Raw genomic sequence first — 9,162 nt, forward strand, 5'->3', positions numbered from 1 at the left:
CAGCAATCATGTCCAACCACGGGGACACCTCGCAGCTTTCACAGCTGGAAGTCAGGTCGGAATGCAGATCAGCAGCTTCACGCCGGTCAAACAGCTCAGCAGCTTCACGCCGGTCAAACAGCTCAGCAGCAAGCCTTGCTGCAGCACGAGCACGAGCTGAAGCCGAAGCTGCTCGAGCAAGAGCAGAATATGCCAAATGCCAAATAGACATGGAGGTCGAAAAGGCCCGGATGGAGGCAGCGCTAAATGCTCTGAAGCAGGAGGGAGAAGCAGAAGCAGCACTTGCAGCTGCAAGGGTCCTAGAGGCTGCAGTTCTGGACCAAGCAGAGTCTGTGAAGCCACCAGACATTCCTGCCACAATAGCTGCGGCTGTCAGCCGCACTCAAGAGTATGTAGATACCCACTTCCACAATAACACTAATATGGAAGGTGAGTCAAAACACAGTAGAGAGCAAAAATGTGACTTAGACAACACCCACACTACAGGGCCGGACATATCAGCAGCAGCTGCGCGTGGGTACCCCCCCAGTTCTCCACCTGTTTGGCAGCCCAAACTTCCACCTCCCCATTGGTCCAACTATGTTGGAGCAGCCAAACCACAACGACAAGCAGATGTATCAGACCTCGCTGCCCTCCTCTCGCGTCGTGACCTACTGACAGCAGGACTGACAGTGTTTGATAACAAGCCAGAGACTTATCTAGCATGGAGATCTACGTTTCACAATGCCACTGAAGATTTAAACCTAAAGTGCAGTGAAGAACTCGATCTGCTCACTAAGTGGCTTAGTGGGGAGTCTCTCCAGCATGCTCTGAGAATCAGGGCTGTCCATGTTAACAATCCAGAAACAGGTCTTCAGCGTTTATGGCAAAGGCTAGACAGGATTTATGGCTCATCAGAAGTTATTGAAGCTTCTCTGTTCAAACGCCTAGAGAGCTTTCCCAGAGTTACTCCGAGAGACAATCACCTTCTACAGGAACTTGCAGATCTCCTCCTGGAACTTGAAGCAGCAAAAAACGAAGGATATCTGCCAGGCCTCAGCTTTCTTGACACTCCAAGAGGCATAAACCCAATTGTGGAAAAACTCCCACATACCCTGCAAGAGTCATGGATCAAACAGGGGTCCAAGTATAAGAAAGAACACAGAGTGCACTATCCGCCTTTCTCCTACTTTGTCCAGTTCGTAAATAGCAATGCTGAAATGAAAACTGACCCCAGCTTTATCCTACAAAATTACAGCACTGGGCACATGAGGATAGAAAGGCCGCTGGTGAGACAATCACATTTTAGAGCCCCGCTAACAGCAAACAAAACACAGGTTGGCACACCCAGCAACAAATCTAACACTCACTCTCTTGATCCCGACAAACGGTGTCCAGTACACATGAAGCCCCATTCACTTGCAAAATGTAGAGGGTTTAGGATGAAAACACTGGATGAGCGGAAAAGTCTGCTCAAAGGGCTTTCGATCTGTTACAAGTGTCTCTCATCAACAGAACACAGGGCCAAAGACTGTAAAGCTGATATTCGTTGTCTGGAGTGCAAAAGCGATACCCACATCTCCGCCATGCATGCCGGGCCACCCCCTTGGAGAAGTGGGAGCTTTGATTCTACACCAGAGGCACACGGCGGGGAGCCAGACATCCCGAGCTCCACAGTGACTACATCTAACTGCACTGAGGTATGTGGACAGGGACAACAAGGACGGTCTTGTTCTAAAATTTGCATGGTGAAAGTATATCACAGCACAGCCCCTCAAATGAAAACGAAAATGTACGCAATTTTAGACGACCAAAGTAATGTGTCACTGGCTCGTTCTCCCTTTTTTGACATGTTTAATGTACATGGTGAAGCCTTTCCATACACAATGAAAACATGCTCTGGCACAACGAACAAAACAGGCCGTAGAGCTCACGGCTTTGTCATTGAGGGTGTGGACGGAAAAGTGTCCATACCACTACCAACACTGACAGAGTGTAATCAGATTCCTGACAACAGGAGTGAGATACCCACCCCAGAAGCTGCAGCTGCTCATCATCACCTAGCTCACATAGCTGCACAAATACCCCCTCTTGATCCAGAGGCAGATATTCTCCTCCTCTTAGGCCGTGATGTAATTCAGGCTCACAAGGTTCGACGCCAGGCAAATGGGCCCAATGAAGCACCTTATGCCCAAAAGCTTGATCTTGGATGGGTAATTGTTGGGGATGTTTGCCTCTCGGGAGCTCACAGACCCACATTGAACTCCTACAAGACTAACATACTGGATAATGGCCGCCCCAGTTTTCTCTCTCCCTGTGGCAACAGAATCTACACAAAAGTGAAGATCACAGAAGAATGCCCCCTTTTTGAGAGCACACAGGTCAAAGATGAACTGGGCAAACACATCTTTCAACAAACTACTGATGATGACAAAATGGCACTCTCTGCAGAAGATAAGACGTTTCTGAACATTATGCACAAAGAGTTTGCTAAAGATGATGCAAATAACTGGGTCGCCCCCCTGCCCTTTCGTCATCCCCGACGTCGCTTACCCAACAACAGAGAGCAGGCTCTCAACCGCCTCATGGCCCTACGGAAGACATTAAAGAGAAAGACGGAGATGAAAGATCATTATGTGGAGTTTATGAAAAGGATCTTCGACAAAGGTCATGCAGAAAGGGCACCCCCTCTCAAACCCCACCAAGAATGCTGGTATCTCCCACACTTTGGTGTTTACCACCCCCAAAAGCCAGCAAAAATCAGAATAGTCTTCGATTCAAGCGCCCAGTTCGAAAATGTGTCTCTGAATCAAGTACTGTGTAAAGGCCCAGATCTCAATAACAGCCTTGTGGGCGTGCTTCTCAGATTCCGAGGTGACCCACATGCTGTGATGGCTGACGTGGAGCAGATGTTTCACAACTTCACGGTCAGAGAGGACCATCGTGATTATCTGCGTTTCCTGTGGTTCCGCGATCACGACCTCGATGGAGAAGTGGACGAGTTTCACATGACAGTCCATGTTTTTGGGAATTGCCCGTCCCCCTCAGTTGCCATCTATGGACTCAAGAAGACTGCTGTGGAAGGAGAGAAAGAATATGGCAGTGATGTAAGGGAATTTATTGAGCGCCATTTTTATGTAGATGATGGGCTAAAGTCATTTCCCTCTGAGACCCAGGCGATTGACGTCCTTCACAGAACACAAAGGATGCTGGCTCAGTCTAACATCCGCCTTCACAAGATCTCATCCAACAGCCCTGTAGTCGTCAGTGCCTTCCCAAGTGAAGATCTAGCCACAGGCCCGCAGGAACTCCAACGTGGACAACACGCCCCACTCATGCAACGCAGCCTTGGGTTAGGCTGGGACCTGTCGACAGACCAATTGTCATTTCAAGTTGAAATCAATGACAGGCCTTTCACCAAACGTGGTGTATTGTCAGTCATCAACAGTTTGTATGACCCACTCGGCTTCGCTGTGCCAGTCAGCATCGAAGGCCGCTCCATTCTGAGAGAGATCTCTATGGACATTAGCGAATGGGATGCACCGCTGCCGAGGGAGAAACAGGACAAGTGGCAGCAATGGAAAGATTCCCTAAAGCACTTACAACAGCTCAAGATCTCCCGCATGTATACATCCATCTCACTATCTGAATCTCAGAGAAAAGAAATGCATGTTTTTTGTGATGCATCCACAAAAGCTGTTGGAGCCGTCGCTTACCTGAAACTCACAGCAGGCAATGGGCTCAGTGAAGTTGGGTTTCTTCTTGGAAAGGCCAGGCTGGCTCCAAAACCAGACATCACAATTCCAAGACTGGAACTTTGTGCTGCTGTGCTGGCTGTAGAAGTGGCGGAAATGGTCCAGCAGGAGCTTCACACTACTATCGATGAGGTGAACTTCTACACCGACTCGAAGGTGGTCCTTGGATATATTTTCAATGAAAAAAGACGCTTTTATGTGTATGTGCATAACCGTGTGGAGCGCATTAGACGTTCTACCCAGACCCACCAATGGCATTACGTACCCACACAGCTAAACCCAGCTGACCATGCCACACGAGCACTGCCCGCTGAGCATCTGTCTCACTCTACATGGCTTAGCGGACCTGCCTTACAGATTCAGGCCAACGACAAATACAGAAAGAACCTTTTGACCTTGTTTGCCCTGAAAACGACACTGATCTGCGCCCAGATATCGTATCCTGTGCCACCTTTCTGTCAAAAAAAGAGCTCGGGACCACAAGGTTCGAGAGATTCTCAAATTGGAGTCGTCTGCTAAAAACTATTGCCAGACTGCTGCACATTGCCGAGTCGTTTAAAGGTGAAACGGAGAGCACATGTCGTGGATGGCACAAGTGCAACAACTATGCTACAGAAGAACAGCTCCAGCAGGCCAAGGTTACTATCATTCGTGCAGTTCAAAAAGAGGTGTATGCGGATGACATCAAGCGCATGGAGCAGAGTGAGTCCATTCGCACACAAAGTCCACTTAGCAAGCTGAGTCCTTACATAGACGCTGATGCAGTCCTTAGGGTCGGTGGCCGGCTCGCAAGAGCTCAACTGTCAACAGATGAGACACACCCCATGCTCATTCCCAGTAAACACCACATAACCCAGCTCATAATCAGACACTTTCACGCACAAGTATGTCATCAGGGCAGACACTTCACCGAAGGTGCAATCAGAGCTGCAGGTTTTTGGATTGTGGGTGGGAAAAGAGCCGTCAGTAGTGTCATCTTCAACTGTGTCATATGCCGCAGATTAAGGGGCAAGCAACAAGAGCAGATCATGTCAGATCTACCAGAAGACAGAATGTGTACAGACCCTCCTTTCACGTGTGTGGGCCTAGATGTTTTTGGTCCGTGGCCTGTTACAGTCAGAAAGACACGAGGAGGTCAAGCAGAGGCCAAGAGATGGGCAGTGATCTTTACGTGTATGAGCACTCGTGCCATACATATCGAAGTGATAGAAGCAATGGACACTTCATCTTTCATTAATGCTCTGCGCCGTTTCGTTGCCATGCGAGGTGCTGTTAAACTACTCAGATCCGACTGCGGCACAAACTTTGTGAGTGCTTGCAGAGAACTCCAAATCGACAAGAAGGGTTGTCATAACGACAAAATCAACAAGTATCTTGGAGACAGAAGCTGTGAGTGGCAATTTAACCCTCCACATGCATCGCACATGGCTGGATCTTGGGAGCGCATGATTGGCGTCAGTCGGCGGATCCTTGACGTAATGCTGCTGCAGCACGGAAATGCAAAGCTCACACATGAGGTGTTAGTGACATTCATGTCGGAGGTCACTGCAATAGTCAACTCAAGGCCACTTACCACAGTTTCTGCTGACTCAGAGCATCCTGAGATTCTCACTCCTGCCATGCTACTCACACAAAAGGTTGGTGCGCCCCCAGTACCACCAGGTCAGTTCCACGATCAGGACCTGTTTAGAGCGCAATGGAGACGTGTACAGTACCTAGCCAACATCTTCTGGGGACGATGGAGGAGAGAGTACCTCAGCGGACTACAGGGTCGTCGCAAGTGGAGGGCATCAAAGCCCAATCTACAAATTGGAGATGTGGTCCTGCTCAAAGAGGGACAAGAAAACAGGATTGACTGGCCACTAGGGCTAGTCACAAAGACCTTCCCCAGTCAAGATGGCAGAGTAAGGAAGATTGAAGTCAAGATCATCCGCAGTGGCGAATGTAGAGTGTACCTGAGACCCATCAGTGAAGTCGTCTTGTTGGTACCTAAGAGCTAAGTCTGAAAGACTCTTAATATCCTTTGTAATAGTGGGATTCAGCTTTAGTTGGTGTGACGTCCTGCAGACGTCAGGCGGGGAGTATTCTGTCCCTCCTGTTATTTCTAAGGCATGTTTTTTATAAGTTTGTTATATGGCGGGTCATAATCATTCGTTCTGTAATTAACTGTTGCAACATGTCAGAAAATATGTTTATTCCTGATCTTGTCTGGGCAAAGCCTGCCATCTAGTGGGTTGACAGGGTAGCACCATGTTAGAGCGCAAGCAGTGGTTTTCTCCCAGCGCTCGACAGGGAAGGTCCATTTGGCTGTGTCTCTGTAAATTCCTGCATCTGACGCCCTTGAAAAGGCATAATCTGTAAGTGTGGCAAAACGGTTTATTGTTCCCACTTATTAGTACCTTGTTCAGCAAAGTAATGAGCTTCTTGTGTGTTTAGCGAGTTTGTTACATTACTAGCACAAGCTAGCTGTTAGCCCTTTGTTTAGCCTGCTAACATGAAGCATACCAGCATGTGGTGTTAGCTGTATCTCTTACCATCTCTGTATCTCTTGATTGTGTAGTGACTGTTTACATAAGTCAACAATATTTAATGTAATCTTTGTGTATTTGTATGGAGAGTGAATACACTGTATTCTGTTTCTGTTATTACAGTTTTACAAAAAAGGAAAATAAGGATCAGTAAAGCTCCGAAGAATGGCACGCGGTCTCCTGAGTGTTTACTGAAGCCATTTTATGTTTAGCTCACTGCATAAGCTGGATAGAGACATTCAGCTGAGGGCAGAAGACTCAATGTCCATACCTTGGATGTTCAGTGGTTGCAGTGGAGAATGCTTGTGCCTGCGGAAGTCTACCACCAGTTCCTTGGTTTTACTGGCGTTGATCTGGAGGTAGTTCAGCTGGCACCAGTCCACAAAGTCTTGGGTCAGACCTCTGTACTCCTTGTCGTCCCCATCAGTGATGAGGCCGACTATTGCAGAGTCATCAGAGAACTTCTGCAGGAAGCACTGGGTGGAATTGTGGGAGAAGTCTGCAGTGTAGATGGTGAAGAGGAACGGAGCCAGAACCGTTCCCTGTGGGGCCCCCGTACTGCAGACGACCCTGTCCGACACACAGCCCTGAGTCCTCACATACTGTGGTCGGTCGGTGAGGTAGTCCAGGATCCAGGTAGTGAGGTGATGGTCCACTCCAGAGTTCACCAGCTTGTCCTTTAGAACCGAGGGAAGAATGGTGTTGAAGGCACTGGAGAAATCAAAGAACATGATTCTCACAGTGCTTCCAGCGGTCTCCAGGTGAGCGAGGGAACGATGTAGGAGGTGAATGACGGCATCATCCGCTCCAATGCCAGGCTGGTAGGCAAACTGAAGTGGGTCCAGTGATGAGCTTATTAGGCGCCGAAGCTGAGCCAGGACCAACCGCTCCAGGGTCTTCATCAGGTGGGATGTCAGAGCCACCGGCCTGTAGCTGTTGAGGTCCTTGGGGCATGAAGTCTTTGGCACTGGTACAACACAGGAGGTTTTCCAGAGCTGTGGGACTCTTCCCAACCTCAGGCTCAGGTTGAAGAGGTGCTCCATCACCCCACACAGTTGGTCCGCGCAGGACCTGACGACCCTCGAGCTGATGCCATCTGGACCCGCTGCCTTCTTGCCATTAATCCTCCTCAGTTCCCTCCTAACCTGGGTGGTTGAGAGAGACAGGCTGGAGCCTTGTGTTGAGTGTGTATTGGATGCTGTTGTTGGGGGTGGGGGGGGAGTGAGCAGGGTGAATAATTTATTAATTATTTATGAATTTATGAATTAATTTGGGGTTGGCCATGAATGCAGACATGTTTGTTATTAATAAAGAAGAAGAAAGTACTACAGATGCAGTACACATGGGCACTATAGGATCTGGGGTCTGGAGCAGGTTAATGAATGTAGCTGCTTGTTATGAGCAGCCTGTTGCAAAAACATTTATTCCCATTTCTTTAGCTGAATCTATGACAAATGTCAATAATAACACAGTTTGGCAGGCATAAAAAAGCATTATTGCATCAAGAAGGTGATTCTGTAAGAGCGATTATCCATAAATTTGGCACATCTTGGCATAGTGTGCAGTGTGTCCTTAAAAGTTTGAGGAAACTGGATAAATGGAGGTCGAAAGAAGAAGTGTCAGGCCTAAAAACTATCTGCTGGAAAAGGGTGAGGTATGCCTAATTACATGGTTTGGTAGTGACCAAATGCAGTGACCGCTCCTCAATAAAACGCACACGAGGGCCCGCCTGGAGTTTGCCGAAAGGCACCTGAAAGACTCTCAGACCATGAGAAACAAAATGCAAAAGGAGTGGTGAAACAAAGATTGAACTCTTTGGCCTGAATGCCAAACATTTCATGCAGGAAACCAGGCACCAATAATCACCTGGCCAAAATCATTCCTACAGTAAGGCATGGTGGCGGCAGCATCATGCTGTTTTTCAGCAGCAGGACAGATGAATGCTGCAATGTACTTAAAGTTAACCTGCCCCAGAGCGCTCTCGATCCTTAGACTGGGGCAAAGGTTCATCTTCCAACAGGATGACAACCATAATCACACAGAGCCCAGATCTCTGGTTATCAGAAAATGGCTGTACATCGACGCTCCCCATCCAACCTGATGGAGCTCGATAGGTTCCGCAAATAAAAATGGGAGAAACTGCTCAAAAATGCCAAACTTATAGCATCATACTCAGAAAGATTTGAGGCTGCAATTGCTGCCAAAAGTACTTTGTAACAAGCGTCCGGCTGCACTGTAGATGTGGTTCCTGTGAACATTTAGTTGAACTGATGCTGAAGCCACCGTGTCATGTTGGAGACGAGGTCAGGTATTAGGACAAACTTTGTATTCCTCTCACATGGTTTGGTCAGACCTCTGTCACAGAGAAAAACTCTCTAAATCAGATAGTGAGATGGTCCAGTCGTCTGATAGGTGAGCCACAGTCTTGTTTAGCCTCCCTGTACTCTAAGCAGGTACAGAGGATGGCTTTATCAATCCTTAATAATGGTTCCCATCCTCTAAGGGGTGAATTTCAGCTTCTTCCCTCAGGACGGAGGTTTCTATTTCCGAGATGCAGGACAAAGCGTTATAAAAATAGCTTTGTCCCCGTTGCTGTCACTGAATTAAATAAGAACTGTTTTTGATTCGAAATATTAAAGTATGTGTCACAGTGAGTTTTATATATTTTACTAGGTATGTGTGTTTTTAAAGGGATGTCAAATGCTGTCATTTTTCTGTAAAGCAAATTTACCTTGCCTTTAGGTATAAATAAAGTTACCTTACCTTACCTTACCTTACACCTCTGAAAGCATGATTAGCATTTTAGCTCCTGCCTCTCCTGCAGTGCTTTTACACTTTGAGCAGAGAAACTTCAGAGCATTTTGAGCACTTCTCATGTTTGTAGAGCAAAAGATGAAGCA

Source organism: Mchenga conophoros, linkage group LG7, assembly GCF_057382185.1.
Source record: "Mchenga conophoros isolate Kocher_MC1m ecotype Shallow Benthic linkage group LG7, M_conophoros_male_GT1.1, whole genome shotgun sequence".
NCBI lineage: Eukaryota > Metazoa > Chordata > Actinopteri > Cichliformes > Cichlidae > Mchenga > Mchenga conophoros.